We start from the raw sequence: 22391 nt of genomic DNA on the forward strand, positions 1-22391 counted from the left end.
TGAGCGCCTCGCAATCAATGGCAGCTATAAGAAGAAGAAACCCGCTACAAGTGTTTCTTCTTCTAATAACTTCCCTCGAAAGCGAGGCATCGCTTGATCTTGGCTGTATTCCGTTGGGCTTCCTAAAAGGCTAGCTCTAACTGCAAAACCATAATTGCGATATCAATGTTAATCTGGGAAAATTTGGTATTATGTATCTAAATATATGATATCGTTTTTAATATATAATACATTCTTTAAGTTTCAATATTTAAACAAATTAATTAAATTCAACAATAATGAATTATCAGTAAAATAAACACGGCTACTCAAGTTGTTTGTTTGTGTATGTGCGTAAATGTGTTTGTGTGTGTGTGACAAAACTTCTTCTCAAAACTTCAATCAACATAACAACAACACGACGTACGTCGTTTAGCGCCTCGCAATCAAAGGTGACTACGAAAAAATGAAACCCACTACACGTGTTTCCTCTTCTCGTAACCTCCCTCGAAAGCGGGCAGTCCTCGTTCGCCTGTATTCCTTCTTGCATTCGTAAAATTGAGCATTATCTACAAAATTATAATTGTAAAAACAATGTTAATCTAACAAAAGGACTTTTATCCTAAACATATGAATATTAATATATGATTACAAAATGACAAATTTCACTAAATACGGTCACCCATCTTATCGCCGATAGTCAGAATATATCAGTCAACCGATGCACTTTCTTGAAAGAAAAGCAGCCACAACTCTGCCTCCAAACATCTTGCCAACAATACACTATCACGACGTACGTTGTCTAGCGCCTCGCAATCAAATGAAGTTACAAGAAGAACAAACCTGCTGCATGTGTTTCTTCTTCTAATAACCTCCCTCGAAAGCGGGACATCTTCGTCCGCTTGATCTTGACTGAATACCGTCTCATATTCTAAATGGTTTACTTTATCTGCAATATTACAAATTCAGTGGTTACAATCAATGGTAATCTAAACTTAATAAATTCCATTATCTAATACAAAATACTTCAAAATTATAACAGTAAATTACAATTTCAAAATATGTACACACATCCTATCGCTGATCACTAGAATGTCAGTCGACTGACGCGCTTTCTTGAACGAAGAGAAGCCGCGACTCCGCCTCCAAACATCTTGCCAACAATACACTATCACGACGTACGTTGTCTAGCGCCTCGCAATCAAAGGAGACTAAAAGAAAAACAAACCCGCTGCATGTGTTTCTTCTTCTAATAACCTCCCTCGAAAGCGGGACATCTTCGTCCGCTCGATCTTGACTGTATTTCGTTTTGCATTATAGAAGGTGAACATCCTCTACAATATTACAAATGAAAAATCAATGATCTTGTAACATACGTAGATACTTTTATCCTACAGATATAAATAAAAAAATGATAACAATGAAATAACAAAGTTTACAAAACATGTCCACACATCCTATCGCTGATCACTAGAATGTCAGACGACTGACGCGCTTTCTTGAACGAAGACTCCGCCTTCAAACAAATAAAACGCCATCACGAGGTGTGTTGAGCGCCTCGCAATCAATGGCAGCTATAAGAAGAAGAAACCCGCTACAAGTGTTTCTTCTTCTAATAACTTCCCTCGAAAGCGAGGCATCGCTTGATCTTGGCTGTATTCCGTTGGGCATCCTAAAAGGCTAGCTCTAACTGCAAAACCATAATTGCGATGTCAATGTTAATCTGGGAAAATTTGGTATTATGTATCTAAATATATGATATCGTTTTTAATATATAATACATTCTTTAAGTTTCAATTTTTAAACAAATTAATTAAATTTAACAATAATGAATTATCAGTAAAATAAAGACGGCTACTCAAGTTGTTTGTTTGTGTATGTGCGTGAATGTTTGTGTGTGTGTGTGACAAAACTTCTTCTCAAAACTTCAATCAACATAACAACAACACGACGTACGTCGTTTAGCGCCTCGCAATCAAAGGTGACTACGAAAAAATGAAATCCACTACACGTGTTTCCTCTTCTCGTAACCTCCTTCGAAAGCGGGCAGTCCTCGCACGCCTGTATTCCTTCTTGCATTCGTAAAATTGAGCATTATCTACAAAATTATAAGTGTAAAAACAATGTTAATCTAACAAAAGGACTTTTATCCTAAACATATGAATAATAAAATATGATTACAAAATGACAAATTTCACTAAATACGGTCACCCATCTTATCGCCGATAGTCAGAATACATCAGTCAACCGATGCACTTTCTTAAACGAAAAGCAGCCACAACTCTGCCTCCCAACATCTTGCCAACAATACACTATCACGACGTACGTTGTCTAGCGCCTCGCAATCAAAGAAGATTACAAGAAGAGCAAACCCGCTGCATGTGTTTCTTCTTCTAATAACCTCCCTCGAAAGCGGGACATCTTCGTCCGCTCGATCTTGACTGTATTCCGTTTTGCATTATATAAGGTGAACATCATCTACAATATTACAAATGCAATATCAATTGTAATCTAACATAAGTAGATATTATTATCGTATACGTTTTAATTAGAAACTATAACAATAAAATAACAAAGTTCACAAAACATGTCCACACATCCTATCGCTGATCACTAGAATGTCAGTCGACTGACGCGCTTTCTTGAACGAAGACTCCGCCTTCAAACAAATAAAACGCCATCACGAGGTGTGTTGAGCGCCTCGCAGTCAATGGCAGCTATAAGAAGAAGAAACTCGCTTCCTGTGTTTCTTCTTCTAATAACTTCCCTCGAAAGCGAGGCATCGCTTGATGTGTTTCTTGGCTGTATTCCGTCTCGCATTTTAAAAGACTAACTCAATTTGCAATATCATAAATGTGATGTCATTGTTAATCTGGGAAAAGTAGGTATTATGTTTCTAAATATATTCATTAAATTTAACAATAATAAAATATCAAAGTCAACTAAACACGGCAAACCTAAGTTATTGTCCATTGCCAGAATGTGAGTTATTTATTTATTGGTTAGGTAACCATTGCATAAAATATAATACATTAAATATTTTAATATATAAGTAAAGAGATAAGAGCTTACTGTCCTTACGTTCGTGTGCGTGCGTTCGTGAGTGTGTTTATATGTGTTATGTTCATGGCATGTATGGGTGTGGGTATGTGTTTGGGTGTGTGTGATACAACTTCTTCTCAATACTTTACACCAACATTACACCGTCACGACGCCTGTTGTTTAGCGGCTCGCCGTCAAGAGAGGAGATAAAAAGAAGGAACCCATTACATATGTTTCCTCTTTGAATAACCTCCCTCGAAAGCGGGGAAACGTCGATCGCTTGATCTTGACTGTATTCCGTAATGCATGCTTAAAAATTGGCATCATATATAAAATTACAAATACGATATAAATGAAAAGTACAATCGAATGTAGATACGATTCGAAACATACTTATTAAAATAAAATAATAAAATACCAAAGTTCCATAAATACGGTCATTCTATTGCCAACAATCAGAAAAGTGAGCCGACCGACAGGCTTTCTTGAATGAAGAACGGTAAACAGTTATGCCGTCATACATCGCACTAACAAAACGCCATCATGTGTTTAGAGCCTTGTATTCAAGTGAGGCCACAAGGAGAAAACACCCCCATATGTGTTTCTTCCTTCAATGACCTCCCTCGAAAGCGAGGCGTCCTCGATCACTTCGTCTTGACTATATTCCTAAATAAATTATTATAATCTAATAAAAATAACTACTATTTTAATAAAATAAATAGTCAAACATAAATAATACCATAACGCCATCCTGATACATGTTGAGCGTCTCGCAGTCGAGATGGGCCATAATAGAAGAGAACACTTGATAATTTATGTGTTTCTTATTGTTTTCTTACCTTCCTTTATGACGAGGCATCCTAGATCGTTCGATCTTAACCATATTATTCTTTACCTCAATTTGTATTTAGTTTATAAGTGTGCATTCAAATATACGCTAATGATTTCGAAGGTAACACACCACAGCAACATGTATTTACCGAAGCGATTTGTTGAAAGAAAAGCAGCCACGCCTCCAAAGCATAACACCGAAGTAACGTCAACATGGCGGATTTTGTTTAGTCACTTTTGCGTTCGCTCTCAATTCAGCTTCACTCGATAGCGTGGCATCATCGACAGCTCGATTACTATATCCGTTCACTCCGTGATACTCCGTCGTACCGTTTAAGCAGTGTAGCAGCTACACTATTTAATGAGAGCCAACCTTCAAGGCAAGGTCAAATATGTAATATAACACAACCTTATTTATTCTTGTATGTCAGTAATTTCATCAAAAAATAGTCTCTATACAACGGTCATAGCTGCACCGTAAGTTGTTGTAAATTGTAAACGGATTACAAGAATTCGTTTCATGCGTGATGACTATTTGATGGAGTTGTCATCTGAATATTTCATATTGATTCAGTACATTTTAAATCTTCAATTATTAATGAAAACACAGGATACGACGTTCACTATTAAGTAAAAAAAGTAACAATGAATACTATATAATGATAACATGATGATATGTATGTATGTATAATTATAAGTATGTATATCGGAAAATATAAATGAAGAAATTGCCATTATCACAGATACTGTATACGTGCCATATTATACCCATACTATACTCTTTCTATTTGTAAACGCAAATAGCGTTCATAAAACTTAGCTCTTTGTTACTGAATTAAATAAAATTACAAACACACAAAAGTCACATTTAATGTCTAAGCACTATACTTTAAGTCTAAATTAATGTGGAATTTAACACGCTATTGTGATGGTTAAGGTGGTTAAAGTCATACTCAATTAATTTTCAAGCTATCGTGAAGGCCTCGGTCTTATATTCCGGCTCGGTTCACATCATAAGACCATGCTTTAGATTTTAATTCAATATACTAAGGTACCTTGTGATGTTCCCTTATTCTTAAGAATACGTCTACCTCTCTTACATTATTCAGATAATATGCATAATTTTACATAAATTCGGAGGTGGAGTTTAGGGTTGAGGTATAAATTAACTAACTTTTGAGACTAACATGCATCGTAATAACTTTTTAATTTTTTTCGATATGCTGTTATTGAAATATTTTCGCGTTACATATTTCACGTCGATGACCAACTGAACCAGAAAATGTCACGCAATTATTTGCTATAACTATACAATACGAACAAAAAAACCGATTTTTATGAATAAGAAAAGTAACAAGGCGATACTAATATATATTTGTGTATTTTTTTCGGGGTAAAAAAAAGGTATTCATTAACCGTTTTTTCATCTCCAAGGTTCAAACGAAATCGAAGGAACATATTTCGAACGAAAAATTAAAACGTGACTCGCTTCATTTCCTTCATACCTGTGATTTTTCATAAGGAAAATTGCCAAAATCAATTACCATTAAAAAAAAAGCAACTCTTCCTAATGAACTTAATCATATATAAATCGTTAGACTAGCATGTGAGTTTTTTTATTAATGTACGAAATATATATTTTAAATGAATAGTTAATTCATCATATGGCTTCATCATTAAAATGCAATGTCGGTTTTGAGAGCTCTCTCCGAAGCGTCGTCAATAGACTGCTTTTTAACGAGCCGTCGTAGTTATCGTTAGAAAATATGTCGCCAAATATGTAAACCTGAATCATAAAATTAATGCAAGGCGTGAAAATATGTATGAATTTAATATATAGAGATTTTTAATTAATTGCTTTACGCTAATTTACATCAGTACTTTTAATTACTATTAGTTATTATCGAAACAGATAAATCAAAAGCAATCATAAAAAAAAAAAACTTTTAGGTACTTTAAAATCAATATTCTACGTCTCTGTCGTTGGGTATGCCTTAATATAAAGGATCTTCGTCTTACATTCTAATTTTGTAATAAACTAGGCAACAATAGGCGGGGCAGTTCCGCCGCATCATTTCGCAGGAACAAAACCTCATTATGCGGCACTTTTCATTTGCGGCATTATTAAGGTTTTGACCGAATTCCCTCCCAGAGGATTGGAGTGTACGCAGCTTTCGTGTATTTTCAGGGCGTTATTATCTATCAAAATTATTACGGATTTCTCTTGGGTGTTTATTTTGACATAGTTTGTTTTATTTTGCATTGTTATTTAATAGTACTGTAAAGCGAGTTTTTCATTTTCGACAATTATTTTATACACGTCTAGAGCACAGTGTATTCCGAAGTTTATTGGCTTCGTTTTATAACAAATACTAAACTATTAAATGGTTTACAACTATCGATGTTCAATATATGCGGATTAACGTAGTCATTATGTCCTTCGTAATATTATATTTATATTTTCTGCAGACAGTGCTTAGTTATGATATACGTAAAATGAAACTGATTTTTAGTCTCGTTAAGCAAGAATGTTTTAAATGCAGGCATCGCTGAGTATATATAACCTTTATTGTGCGGTTGCGAAAAGTATGTTATATAGGTACTATTAACTCCCTCTTTGGCTGTTTGGCTGCGGATGCCGATCAGTCCTGGGAACAATTGTATGGACACGAGGAGGAAAGGTCAACTAATAACATCTAGTTTCCGACTTCGCAAAGTTAATACATCCTTCCTGGGACACCTTATTCGTTTCTATAATAAGATACAAAGTTATTTTTAACTTGGCCTATTAAAAAAATTAACACTCATGTAAAAAAAAAGATTGATAAATAAGTCATATTACTCAATACATGAAAATAAAAAACTGTTAACTTAGTATTAATTGACTTCTGGACAGGATATGTAAAAAAAAATATTGTTGTTTACTGACATATTCTGTAATTAAAATGGTGGAAATGAGTAACCGTTGACTTTCTTGCCTGGTCTTCTCGGTAGAACAAAACAGTGTCACATGACGAATCAAAATTGCTTTTACGAGCCTACTTGAATAAAGAATATTTAGATTTAGATTTTAATTTTGTTAATAGCATTGGTAATATTAATATAGATTTATAGGTTTCAATTTTCGGGATGAAAGTTCAAAGCAATCAACTCGTGATTTGCATTACACTGGTATATATGCCGTATCATAACATACAACTATATGAACGATTATTATTACTTAAAAAATATCTTCATACTGTATTCGAGGATCAATTTATCAAGAATTGAAGGCGAGAACTTAATTGATAATGTAGTTTATTATATCGGACGCGGACGCTGTTTGTATAAGTTTAACAACTTTATATATTTCGTCGTTCAACCTGATTATTTTATTAAAACACGTTCAATGTTCATAAAAAAAATATTTCTATGTTGGTCCTTTAGTCATTACTACATCATTCATCCCATCGTGATGAACCTGGTAATTTGTACTGCCTGTACGCCCGACAAGGCTCCTAACCCAAAATAACAAGAATTTTCTTTATATGTTCAGGGTAAATGAACTTTAAATAAAAACTAAATAAATGTATTAATATATTTTTTCTATTTTAATGATTACAATCAATCCATGTGTACAAAATGCTTTTACAATTTCCTTTATAGGTATTAGTTACAGCCCTAAGAGACCAAGTTGGTATAAGATAAAAATATCGGTTTAATTAAGTGTAGTTTATCAAATAATGTACGTCAAAGCCGTTTATTCTAAAGAAACGGCCTTTAAATATCCCACGGCTGGGCGAAGCCTCTTTTTCCTTTTGACGAGAAGGTTTGAAGCACACACCATGTTGCCCCAGATAAGTGGATAATACAATAACTTAAGATTTGTTTCAAATATATATACAGGAATACTTTCGTTTTTCATAAATTCAATTTATTTTTGTTCCATATCTGTACTAAAATGAATATTTGTTAAAACAAATAATGAATATATTTTTTTATATTTTGGTTCATATTATTATTATGGAAATCGAGAGCAGAGAGAGACTGTTGATTGCGGGTTCAAACCTAGGCAAGCACCATTGAATTTTTATGTACTTAATTTGTGTTAATATTTATAATTCATCTCGGTGAAGAAAAACATCGCGGGTAAACCTGCATTTGTGTAATTTGTGCATGATAAACTGTAAAGTAATAATGATTGTCAATTTAGACAATTGTAACCGCTAATTTCCTACCTACCGACTATCTCTCCAGATCCAGACCAGATTTCTACGGAGTATTGTTGTACATGCTAAAAATGGTAATGAATAAGAAAAAATGTTTTTTGACGCGCTCTTCTACAGGGACTATTTTACATATATAACGTAGTTAATCTAACATAATCCCCAGGAAAATCTTCGAGAAAATGCCGGGATAGTAGTGACATTTATGGCACCACAGGCGCATCATAAGTTCGCCACGGCCTGAGGGGAATCTTCTAAAGGTACTTGGATCCTTCGGGGACCCGGGTTATGTAGTTTTCTTACCCACCGAAAAGCCTGCGTTGGTCGACCTTGACATAGATCGGAGAGTGCGGGCTTTGAATACGTATTTGTTGCCTTGCCGTACACGAGAGCAAAGCCAAATACCTCGAAGGGAAGCCACATTAAAAACCAACCAAAACCAAATCGTAAAGATATTCCTAATTAAATTATATGTAGATCGCGCCCAGTGCACCTTAAAATCTCTATTATCTGTCATATTTTGTCTAATTTTTTGAATTCACTTACGATACTACCTAATGACGGTACTAACTTGTTTTCTCGTATTTTTGAATGTATTTCTGCAAACTTATCTTTTTCGATACATGATGATAATAGTTTTGATTCAACGGTAAGTTGAAAGTTCAGAAGGAACGAAAAATAATAGCCAAATATATATATAATAGGAAGATACAATAGCCAGATAAACATTACGTATTATGATTTTAATTCTCAGAATAAGGTACGGAAAAACGAAAAAAAAAATTTACTTTGTACGAAACAAAACTAAAATTCAACTTTTTTGGCACCGTCTCTGACTTGGCTTTTTGTCAGATTTATGTATTTGTAAGTAGGCCAAATGTATTCGTATCAGAATACCTAACATGACGTTTGTATTGTAATGTCTGTGATTTTGATAGCATGTAAGTTAAAAAATAATTGTCAATGAATAAGATACCCGTAGCCTAATAATATGTATACTTTTAATTTAGATTTATTTCGTTCTTATTTTATCCACAATAACATAATTACACCAAAAACTTTCATTAATATGCTTAATTAATTTCTGTTAAAATAAAATCGAAAAAGAAAAATCCTTTTCTATTTTCGTTAACGAATTCTTGTTGTTGCTTTAAATACTTTGAACATTTGACCGTTTGAGATTTTTATCGATTTATTTATAGATACGAGATATATAAATAAAAATTAATTTAATATTGATGTCATAGTGTAAATACTATTTGTTTAATGGGTGTGTTATATAAGTTATTGCGTTATTTCTGCGTCTTTATTTACATATATTCGCAAAACTCGGAAAATAATACGGTTAAAATGTAAAGCTCGTTTTTTTTTTTTTAATTATAAACTTATATGTATTTAAGGCATGATATGCAAATTAGCCAGTGTCTATTAGTGCAGTTAAAGTAAAAACTTAAAAAAAAAACATAAAACACTAAAATAAATAAAATGTTTAATAAAATATTAAGCTACTAAATGTATTGAATGCATGTAAAAAATATTAATATAAATAAATATAAGCTATATAGCTATGTATTTCTGTTTATATTTGAATCGATATTATTTTCATTTCGTTACGCATGTTTTTGAATGAAAAATTATGCCTAATACTCCGTTTAGAAGCTACCGCTTATCAGTTACAGAAGACGTAATCTTACTAATATTTTTAATGTTTAATAAATAATAATAATAAATAAATATTGGACAACATCACATACATTACTCTGATCCCAATGTAAGTAGCTAAACCACTTGTGTTATGGCAAATCAGAAGTAACGACGGTACCACAAACACCCAGACCCAAGACAACATAAAATATTATTGAACTTTTTCTACATCGACTCGGTCGGGAATCGAACCCGAGACCTCGGAGTGGCGTACCCATGAAAACCGGTGTACACACTACTCGACCACGGAGGTCGTCGATGTTTGAATGGATGGATATTATTTTTTTTTTTTTACTCAAAGATGCCAGAAGTGCTGAAGGGATCCGAATTAATTTTGGCTCAGAGATTGATTGTAGTCTGTAGTACACTGGTGGTCACTTTTTATCACTAGCATCTACAAGCCTACACACGTCGTACAAAGTCGCGGACAGGTAGTATGATATTATATTAAGTGAATATAAAAATATTACTGCGTAACAATATGGAAGACATAATATTCTATGAATAGCTGTCAAACGGGTATTCAAATCGAAGTTTGAGGTAACTGGTTGAATTTTTGATACAGCTTAATATAAAGTATTCAAATATGAACCCTTAACTTATAGTCTACCTAACTTCGTTAGTTTTGCGAATAGCTAAGAAAGTTAAATATTATTACATGTAAAATTTTATGCCCCGCATTTCTTATTTGACCGTTCTTATTATAAAAGCATTTTTCCATTTATGTCACACACGGGAACTTAAAAATGTTTTTTCTATCGTAAATCCGGCCAGTTAGCTCTAAATTCAATTTATAAAGTCGTATAAAGTTTAGATTCAGTACAGACATTGTTATTTTAGGCAGTATTCTCTTACAACGACTTATTTAATATACATCACGTCTAATTTTAGACTTACGAGTTATACAAGTACGATCAGAGCAAATAATGAGCTGCTTACCTTTGTAGGGCACGTAAAGATTGGTGTAAAATTATTTTGTATTATTTATTTTAATAGTGATAACGAATGCTATTTTTAAATTGTCAATATTTGTAAGTATTAAATATGTTTCGGACTGGAATAGGTCAGAATGTGATAATCCGCTGCACAGACGTCAGCGCTTTCTAGCGCACAGCGCTTCATGCCATATTATTTAATCCGGTCTAGTGGTGAACTGAAATTCATTTCGCTTTTTATGTTTACTCCATTCGCTGCAATTTGAAGCTGTATTCAGTTAATTACATTTTTCACAACTCACATTTACTTTTCGCGTGTAAAGTCTAAGAGGTATATTCAAAATAAAAATTTAAACTTCAACACAACAAATCGTATATCTATTTTATTTAGAATTCCATGGTAAAAAAGGCCAGCAAAGTGCACTACGACTTTCGCGTAGTTCCGTCAATTTAACGATTGATTTGTTTTCGTTCGATACTTTTTGACCTGCCTAGTACACCTCTGCATAGAGCCAAAAATTGAGACGGTCTTTAGGGTTGCGGATGGCTTCGGCAAAACGGCTACGGCGCAAGGTCGATGCCCGCATCGATCGTCGGCGACAAATGCGCGCCAGTGCGGGACCGCACACGCCGCGCAACAGGCCCGATCTAACCTCCGCTGTGTATAGTAAAAACACTCGGTTCAGTTTTAAAGAGGGCGTCCGAGGGCGCAGACGGCGCCCCGAACGTCGCGATCGCGCCCGTAGATTGCGCCGACGGCGACTGACCGGCTTCCAAACACCAATAACTGTGATAATAAACACCAACAAAATTTTTAGGTAGACTTTCAAGCGACGTTTGTTTCATTGTAGGCCAAATCGGCTTTCGTCTCGGCGTATGTTGTTTGTTTTGCGCCTGTGGCCATGGGTGTGGTTCAATGGCACTTACGTTAACGTGTCTATCGGGGTGTACGGGGGGCGACCACGTGATGTATTACTCCGGCAATACGACGCCCACCCCCGCGGGAGTGCCGGTGCATCGTTTCAATTTTGCGCGTTGCATCTTGTATCTAAGCGTGATATTTCAATGAACGATCTCGCAACAGATAACAAGCGAAAACAGTTCTTAATACAAAGTATTATGTCACTTTCCTGAAGTTTACATGCACCGTTTCATTATTCAGGTATTACCGAAAACATAATTTATTTTGCGACCTGCAACTTGATATCTCGATTTGATATCATATCTAGCAGATACTGAGTCCAATTTTCTTTGTACCTGAACAGACAGTTCATGTATTTCATTCATGTTTTCGAGTTGTACAACGAATTTTATACATTTATGTTTTTGCCAGTGTTTCTATGTAACTTTATGGGTTTTCTTGGAAATCGTTGACAATATAATACTTTAATTTATATTGAATTGTCTATTCGTTGACGAATGCACGTTTTTATTTAAATTGTAGAAACAGTGACGGTCTTATGGGAGATTATCTTCTGGATTTTGGTATGTAACACTATTTATAAAATTGTATCGCTTTGTGCTGCGAAAGAACAAAATATTATTTTGTAAATACTAAAGTACACTTTTAATCCTTTTAATATTAAACGAGCTACGTAATATTCTCAAAAATGGTAAAACATAGAGATTTATCGGGTAATAAACCAGGTACGTGCTGATTTGTAAGCGTCTTAAGTGTCGCGGGGTTAAAAATCAATATAATACGTATACAATTAATCGATGTTAAATTCCTTTACATGCTCATTGTGTTATTAGAAATCATGTATTCTATATAACGACACACGACATTACCAGATTCTGCCCCAGTGTATTAAATCGTATACAACAAATATGAATTATTAAAAAAAAAGCGTACGAAAATAATAACTTTTAATAATAAATAGTGATTCTGTAAAAGCTACCCATATCATTTACCGAATAAAAGGATTTTATTTCGCGCTGTGTTTCCTATCCCGTTTTTCGAGCGCATTCTGATACATTTGTTGGTACGCGTGCAGGCTAATCCGAAAGAATGTTATGCCTAAAAAATGTTATACGTAGATTTTAATAGTAGGACTATATGTTTCAGATACGTAATGTAATAAATAAAGATTTTCATGAAAAAATATAGCATTCAAACTATGTCGTGTTAAAATCAATATATTTTTCTAAATTACGCGTTACGTAACTAAACGTAATTGGCGGACGCAATTTATTTATTAACTAGCCGTACCCGCGACTTCGTACGCGTTTGAATTCAACAAACTTTTTTTTTGTTGTAGCCTAAATTACTCCTTATTACATCAGCTATTAGGTAGTGAAAGTCCCGTCAACATCGGTCCAGCCGTTCCAGAGATTAGCCGGATCAAACAGACATACTGACAGACAAAAATTGTACACTATGTTATTTTGGTATATGTGTCGTGTACATACATATGCATTTAGTAAAAAGCGGTTATTTTAATATTAAAAACGGACACTCCAATTTTATTATATGTATAGATTTCAATTTGGCAGGCTTTTCAAATATTCGGATTATTATTTGCACTTGGATTAATGACGTTAAGTTGCATGAATTGTCGCCTATGGTATAAGGAAGCAGTATTCTAATACATGTTTTGTCGTAGTGATGCAAAATTCTAACCATAACAACAGGTACTGACTATTATGATTATATATATATTTTTATTTTATAGCGTAATCCTTCTCAGATAGCAGGGAAACATGACATTGCATTATATTTATATAATACAATCAATATGCTTCTGATTTACAAATAATAAAATATTGCAAGTTTGGGGCAATTAGGTAGATTTATTTTTAATAATCATTAAAAAGGCATTACAGTAAGGCTACTTATAGCGTGGTTGTTATCCGAAATTTCGGTTGGGGCAAAGTTGTATAAAGTTCCGTGCATTGTATTTTGTCGTATTATATCATTTGCGATTTTATTCTGTTCAACGTCAATTCACAATATTATATATTTTTTTGATAAATATACTTAGAATGAATAATTTTTTTTAATTGAATTATAAACAAATGTAAAGATGTTATCGGGATTTTTGTTTTTTAAGTGCAGTACAATAGTTAATACAGTATGTAACTGAACTCCTAATCGATCGAATTCGATGAAGTTATTTAAATGTTTTGTATTTGTCCTTAAATGGTTACTTTAATGGTTTACTGCATTTGGAAAGTAAATAAAATTCCTCTTTCACTCGAACGAAGTCGGTACGTGCAGGTAGTTATTTATATAAATCGTATTTTTTAAATGTTTTACTTTTCTTGAAGTGCTTATGATATTTTTACTTTTTTATATTAAAACATACATATTGAAAATACATTTTAACGAAGATTTATTTTATCAATAGTCTGATGCTTACGACAAAAGGCAACATTTAAAAAATGTTTTGCTATAAATAATTAAATATATTTGCCTTAGATGTGAAATGAAATTAATTCGAGATCTTAATTCATATCTTAAGCTTCGCGTTATCGTAAAGCGTAGGTGGGTCACGATAAAGTGATTGATCAGTTTAAATAATTTACATCTAGTGGTTTTTTTCACTAACGTTAACAAGACGTCATTTAATATTTTATATTGTTTTTACTTCCTTTAAAACTAACGTCAAATCGAATTCAGAAACAATCACACACATTATAAAACGTAATGTTATATTTTGGGGACTGTTACAATTAATACGCGTAAGTTGTGTTCTTAATCTAATCTTTATAGCAATATAATATATATGTTGATATAGATAAAATTATCTAGATATTATCGATGTAGATACATTTTCGCGCTGATCTCAGAAACTGTCATGGGAATTTTATACCGTTTTCAGGACATATCAATTAGGTAAGCGGCTTAGGTATGTAATGTATAGTAAAGGTAAAAATGTATGTAATTAAAAATATATATTACATACAATATATATTTATAGTTTATATTTATATTTATTGTGGTTTAATTATTCACTGTGGAGAAAAATTGGTAGTTTTTTTTTTCATTTTATTTAACAGTAATATGTCCATGGAATCATATATGAAGTAAAAAGTATTTAATACATTTAGAACGTTAATTTTTTTTTAAAATTAACTATACAATTTATTTTCGCCATCCTTTACTTAAATTGAACTTGGAAAGTAAAGTAAAGTTGAGTCGTTTTAGGATTTAATTACAGGAACGCAATAATTTTTACTCTAAATCATATTGTTATAATCTTTAAAACGAGGACTTAAATTAATATTTAAAAATCAAAATTATAAATAGCTACTGAACAATTCATGACCGCGTGGAATTGTGGCAGGAGTGCTTGCAGAATTTTCTCGTTTAATAGCAATTCGCTAGGCGAAAAATTAACCAGCCCTCCCGACACCAGTAAAGGCAATAAGGCTGGGTAATACGCCTGTTAGACTTTTTATTTCCAATATTGTACCCAAGTACAAATCCTTAACTAGAAAGGATATTATAATTTAGAATAAGAAAAATATTTACTCTAATTTAATTTCGGTATTTTCTGCCGCGGTTTCTGTGATCGTCATTTTCATGAGACGGCCTCAATTTCAATTTTTAAAGCATATCAATCAATAATAATGATATAATTAACAGTTTATTTAGTAGTAAGATCTTATCACAACAATTTACTTCTTGATAATATATCTATTTAATACCTACTCGTCGGCTGTTACAAGTAATCTACATGGCAGTGAAAGGATCCCGTCAAAATAACTTAAAATAAAATAGATCGTTATCAACATTTGCTGAAAAAATAAACCCGTTGAACTTCTTTTTTCACTGGTCTAAAAGTATTTATTGTCGAGCCAATATTATATATTTGACAATCAATGAGCAAGTGTAATGCTTTTTCTACAGTACGAGATACGGTATTGAAAATATATACCCTAGTCTGTTATTTTATTGTGACAAAAAATATATGTTAGATAATATATATAAATTGATAAATTTTACATGGGTTTGCTAGCTAAATCATGGGCCAATACTGTTAAATAATACTGACATTCATTAACATTTTTTGATTAACTTTGCTATTGATAACATTAGAGCTTTTATCGAGAGAATATTTCACGAGGAATTAGAAAGACATAGGTTGCCCAATCTAATGAAACTATGTATTTGCAAAGTACAGACAAAGGTGCGTTATTAATATACCCTAATTAGTTATTTAATTCATGTTTTAATGATATAAAAGGTTCCTTATCCACTTTGCCTATCATGTCAGAACGTGTCACATCTGAGGTTGCTTTGAATTTAATTTTCAAATTTTAAGCGTAAGCAGGTGAGTGAGGGAGATATTTCAAAATTTCAGAAAGACGATTTTTCCGATCGTGGTAGCGCGCTTCTTTGATTAAATACTGTTATCTTTAGCTATTACTCAGTAAATATTTTGACTTGATACATTATGAACGTTGATTTACCTAAGATAGATTATACTCTTTAGTACACTTAGGAGTACAAAATTAATAGTAATTATTAACGTTTGAGCCGTAGTTAGATGTAGTAATATTATTGTTTTTTTAATTTTCGAAGCATTGCCCATTTTATTGAAAATAAAAGTAAAAAAAATACCTGATTCGTAAAAGAGAATACCCAGACCTGAGAGGACCCAGTAAACGAAACTGAGTCAAACAAATGTAAAGCTAATTATAAAATCTGATTAAGCCGAATTTACGGCAGAAGCTATATGAACTTTAAAATCATATTTCGACGTTCATTAGCACTTTCATCTTTTTTATATCTTATTTTTTTATCATAAAAAGCAAGCATGATGTATTTGCAGTGTAAAAAACCAGATTAACCGCCTTTTACCGAGTCGTCTCTTTTACTCATTTTGCACTTCCTTTTTAAATAAATACACGACTCTAATTGAGTCCATAGCTTCTCCGTTAAGTAAAAGAGCCGTATATTTTCTTTTGCATAAAGAACTTACTTAATTTAATGCAATGGCTGTTCTCAATTTCAAGTGATCAATGCGCACTTTATTTCTTGACCTACATATCGACGTATGAGGCTCACCATTAATATGCTTCTCTAGCTCTAATAGCTTCAATTAATTTGACGCAAAACGAAGATTTTATAACTAAATGTATAAGATAGAAATAAGTTGACTTTATAAAATCCGATTGAAAGTTATTATTTGATAGTGTAGTATTTTATCTTTATTATTAATTAGTTTTTTAAATTAAAATATACTTATGAAAATTATTAAGTGAAAAAATAGCATGTCTTTATATTAAAAAAAAAAAATCGAACGTTCAAATGAAGTTAGATATTTAATGTTTTAAAAGAGATTAGAAACCACCAGAACAAAACTAAAGTAGGAGAGTTTTGCAATAGGTACATTGCATATTTAAAAGTATGTTCACATTTTTTTTTGCGCCCGTAAAAAGAGGGACAAACACCCAAAACTTCTGAATGTTGAAAAGTACGTCACTATTAACCTAAAAAACCATCAGGCTCACATCACGAATACTTTTAGACGAGGTACTGGAATAAAAATGTAATATCTTCGTTTAAAATTGTGAAAAATATTGCACGACGTTTTTACCTGTTGTGTAGTTGCACAGTACATTGACTGCTCTCGAATGCCTTACTATATAGAGCTTTTGTAATGAGAGTATAAGTTTTAGATTTAATATAAAGTTATTCCGGATTATTACAATGATCATTGAGAAGAGGTATTTTCATAATAACATAACATAACATTATCAGCCTGTAAATTTTCCACTGCTGGGCTAAGGCCTCTCCCTTTGAGGAGAAGGTTTGCAGCATATTCCACCGCGCTGCTCAAATACGAGTTGGTTGATACACATGTGGCGGAACTTCGTTGAAATTAGACACATGCAGGTTTCCTCAGGAGGTTTTCCTTTACCGTCGACCACGAGATGAATTATAAATAAAAATTAAGCGCATGAAAATTCAGTGGTGCTTGCCTGGGTTTGAACCCGCAATCATCGGTTAATATGCACGCGTTCTAACCACTGGGCCATCTCGGCTCTCATAATGCCTAACTGAAATAACTATTAAATTAATATACATAAAAATTATAAGTTAATATTAAGGTTTTAGAGTATAATATTATTATATAAGAAGCTGCTTACTTGCTACGCTTTGCCGTTTCACCAGCTTTAAATTTAGACTATTGACGTGACATTTGTGAATTCGATATTCTTATATAAAATGCATTTTTGGACTTGTTATTCGCTTCGAAAATATAATTTTATGTTAAGACTATTCAGTATCGATTTATATGTTATCGTTTAAATTTAAAGTTATATATAAATCTCGAGTTTGGGTTTGTTGTTTATATTATATAATCGGGCGGTTACGAAATATCCCAACTTTTTTTGGTAATTAAGAGGTAATGAACTATGATTAAACCCATCGCTTCTCCAAAAAGAATTTGAGAATAAAACAATTTTATAAGTAAAAAAAAATCTTTTAAGTTATGAAAAAAAGTCTTTGAAATTTATGCTATCAAGTCTATTTTGATATCGTTACCGACGAATCAATCTTAAGGCTATTTATTCACTTTATATAGCGTGGTACGTTTTATAATCCGTACATGTCTGCTTAGTCTTTTTATTATATATCTACGTTTGGTATATAATTTATTTATTTGATAAATGCTATAATATAACAAACAAAGAATATTTTAACTACGTCGGTATTACAGTACATACACTACTTTAGAATAAGGACAGGAATAAAAATCACTTTAATATTTTTATATCTATAAAGAAGAAATAATAAATATTTCAATAGAGTTTGAAACTTTGAATAGTTAAATTAATTTATCGTTCTTCTAATAAGATATTACTATACACAATATCGTGCATCGGGGACCACGACCGCATTTTTCAAAGGGAATGTTCCGAGGAAATGTTTGAATGAAACCCGGCTGTTGAATTTCGCGTTTTAAAAATTGTTATTCTCACCCGCACCACATAGATATCCGAAAATCAAAAACAGCGCGATTTTTAAAACATTTTCTGCCTCACACAACCACTGCCCGGTGGTTTTTCCGAACCGACTTGGAAACCTTCAAGAAAAGAGAGTACTCATTTCTTAAAGGCCGGCAACGCACCTGCAAGCCCGCCGGTGTTGCAGATGTAGACGGGCAATGGTGGTCACTTTCCATTCGGTGAGCTTCCTGCTCATTTGGCACGTAAAGCATAAAAAACCTAAAGTTCTGCACCAGAAATCTTTCCGATATTGTCATCGCATCGGATTATGAGAGTTAGGAAATAAAGAGCGCAGTTGTGCTATGCAATATAATATGTATATAATTACAAAGTAAAATATTGAACATCGATAATATTTTAAAGCTTCCGATAATACTATTTAAATATTCAGCAATCCTCTTTTAATACAGTCTATTCGAGAATGATCAATACCAATGACACCGTTTCAATATAGAAGCTTCGATAACAGACACTTTTTTTTTTTAATAAATAGGTAGGCGGAAATACAAGTGCGTCAGTGAGACTGTTGGTAAGTCTTCACCATCATCCATAGACATTGACTTTATAAGAAATATTAACCATTCGTTACAACACATTGGAAAGTATATGTGTCAATGCTCTACTAAACCAAAAAATATTTTCTATATTACGTAGTCAGATGTGGTTTTATACGAAACAGCGAATCTGTTTCGTATAAAACCACATAAAAAACCACTAATCGATAAAGTATTAATTCTAAAAACAATGAAAACTCAAATTTTACGTCGCGAAATTATTTATTTTGATGAGGTGTCAATTTCTCATTAAATACAATAACATTATTTACTACATTATTTACTTAATTATTAGTTATTTGCGAAGCGAATTTAATAAACCTTGTTCATATAAATGTATTAGTTACGTAGAGCATTTAATATATATTAAAATTGTCGTTCACACTACATCAATGAAACGAATAAAAAAAAAGATTGGAATATATCACAGTTTCCAAATAACGTGCAACGAAAAAAAATCGTATACTTTCAGATATGTAACTGTAGCAACAACATTTTTGCTATGTTTCACGATAAAATGATTATTCACATTTATCATTTACGATATTCTTATAGAAACCAATAAATAAATAAACGTTGTAAAATAAATATACTAAGGTAATATTTTCTTGCTAAGCACACTTCTCATTTTCTTTATTGTCTAATAAATTGCACCCGCGCGAAGCCTGACTGGAGCGTTAACTTACAATAAATATGTTTTTCCCTTTTACAACTTTAAGTCAGTTATTGTGCAATAGTTGGAGGCTTTTAAGTCAATAGTGACGACGACTTTATCACTGCCGTAACAAACTAACAAACTGACTTACATATTTGACAAGCTTTTATGAACTGAAACAAATATTTATTGCTGTATATCGTGAGGTAAATATTTTCTGATGTTGTGGTTACTATTAAACCTAATAAGTTGAATATTTATATAAAACGATTTGAATAAAAAATTACAATATATATGAAAGTTACATAAAAGCTGACACCAAATCCACCAAACCGCATTGGAGCAACGTGGTGGAATCTCCAATTCTCAAAGGGAGAGGAGGCCTTAGCCCAGCAGTGGGAAATTTACAGACTGTTAATGTGACAATATTAATAACATTAAAATGAATTAATTGACGATTTATGTGCTTAGCTTACTCATTAGAGCGAGTATTAACGGCTAACCATATTATTTATATTTTGTAAGTTCGTGTTCGATGAAATTATTACTAATAATATAGCGTAGCATTCACCAGGTTTATTCATGACCATCCCATTCGTTTGTTTTGGAATTGAATTGTTTTATCAATTATTGAGTAAAATACAGTGAGGTTTCTTTATAAAATATTTTACTTTAAAACACGTTTTACGTCGTTCACTGTTATTAATAAAGGAGCACGGTTGACTCTCGGTCGTGACTTCAAGAATAACGGCGTGAACAATGCTCATATGAGAAGCATTAGGAGAATTACGTCTACTCTTTCTTCGCTAAGACGTGTGCTATACAATTTTTACAAAGGTCCGAAGAGACTTAGGTGTCACAATAGATACAATACTTATAATATTGTCCCTTGTCGGAACAGTTATTACATACTGATAATGCATTTATAAATCTTTGTACTTTGTCTTTGCAATTATTAAGTTTTATTTTAAAATGAAATGCTTTTATAAGTAAAAAAAAAGAGAATATAATTAAATTGTTCATATTGAAATAGGTGTTTAAATTTATTAATTCTTAATTCTTAATACGTCATGTTATTACTTTTTTTTCCGTAAAGCTAACGTCGATTCGGAAAAACTGCTTCATAAATGAAGTACACATTCAACTGTAAACAATGAAATATGTCCTAAAGGAATAAAATAATAAATTGGCTATAAATTTAAAATAAAGATTAAAAAACTCAAATCAATTAATTTATACGTCGGATGATGGGATTAATTAATAAATTAATAGACTCTTTCTAGAGGTAATCTCGATGGCAGCTTTGACGTAGTTTCTATTTTTTTGTCGCCTCGTCGTCGCCTGCCTGTATTTTAATCGGTCAAGTCAGTCTTCTTAATTCAAATGTTTTCTATTATTATTTAACCGTCAATCAAGTTCACAATAGAAAGGGGTAATGCTTACGTGTATATAATTAAGAACAGATTTTTTTCTGTATATGCAGACTTTATAATACTCATATATAGAAACAAGAACTGGATTTCGTAAAGAGATTCGTGTTTGGATTAAAAATATGTTTAGATTCTGTTTTTTTTTTTTTTAGTTTTTAAATCTCTTGCCTGCTAACAAGCCTGTAGGAGTTTTGACGAATTAATTTCATGATATTTTCTCATTCGTATACTATAAAAGAGAATTAAAAGTAAAAATTAATTTATTTAAATATTATTATTAACTAAAAGTATTGTCTATTTTATTCCTCATCAAAACTAAACCACAGAACGATAGAAATTAAATTTAACATTGCGGTAACCTAAAGCCTGAAGGCATACACAGGATTTGTGGTAAATAATTATGTAGACAGAGTTGCTGGGAAAAGCTAGTATACCGATTTACATAACTTTGTTACGTATGTCAAATTTATTTATTTATTAAACTTATCGTCGCTATATCGTCGTTAGAGTTACCCTAACGATTTAGTCTAGTTATAATGTAAAAAATAAAAATATCCGTACGATAAAAAATTGTCGGATGATTAACTGCTTATGCGTATTCTCCGACGAGCACCGATACAGTTCTAGAACTTCTCGAGATAATAAATGATCTTTATTCAGCTGTGGACTATTCTCCGGCTGTTAATTTACCAGTATTAAATAGCGGACGACTAATTAGTATATTTAATACAATTTATATGGTTTATGATACCAAATAAAGTAACCTTTTTGTACATCGTCGATGCAAAAAGCCATGAAACATGAAAGAGAGAGGACTCGTCGCTTTATGGTTTAACAAAAACGGACGCTGTTTTGTCTTTGGTAGTCCGCAAATAATTTATGACCATGCAAGTTAGGGTGCAACGAAAACGTGTATGTCCCGGTATAAAGCTCACGCTATTCACGGAATGAATCATTGCATAAAAAACAAGTTTTATCAGAATAGATGTTTTTTTAACTAAATTTTTCATGTCCACTGTATTTAAAACTTTTTCGAAGTTGTGATTTTTTTATTCAGTATAAAGTAATACCGTTTTATAACATCACTACCT

At 32.3% G+C, this 22391-nt stretch overlaps 1 protein-coding gene across 15 annotated transcripts in view; it reads left to right on the forward strand.

The window, feature by feature from the left end:
• The window catches only part of LOC113404162 (coiled-coil domain-containing protein AGAP005037), a 229925-nt gene that overhangs the window by 47390 nt on the left and 160144 nt on the right, over window positions 1–22391 (forward strand). The window contains exon 1 of one of the 15 annotated variants that reach the window (XM_026644961.2): window positions 11369–11514. The exons of 12 other annotated variants lie outside the window; for them this stretch is intronic. The gene's annotated coding sequence lies outside the window, so the exon portion shown is untranslated. Of the gene's footprint in view, window positions 1–11368; window positions 11515–11598; window positions 11811–11956; window positions 12029–22391 lie in introns of those variants that run through there. 2 more of the 15 variants (XM_064220523.1, XM_064220522.1) reach the window with 2 other exon arrangements.

The sequence above is a fragment of the Vanessa tameamea genome, chromosome Z, assembly GCF_037043105.1.
Source record: "Vanessa tameamea isolate UH-Manoa-2023 chromosome Z, ilVanTame1 primary haplotype, whole genome shotgun sequence".
Lineage (NCBI taxonomy): Eukaryota > Metazoa > Arthropoda > Insecta > Lepidoptera > Nymphalidae > Vanessa > Vanessa tameamea.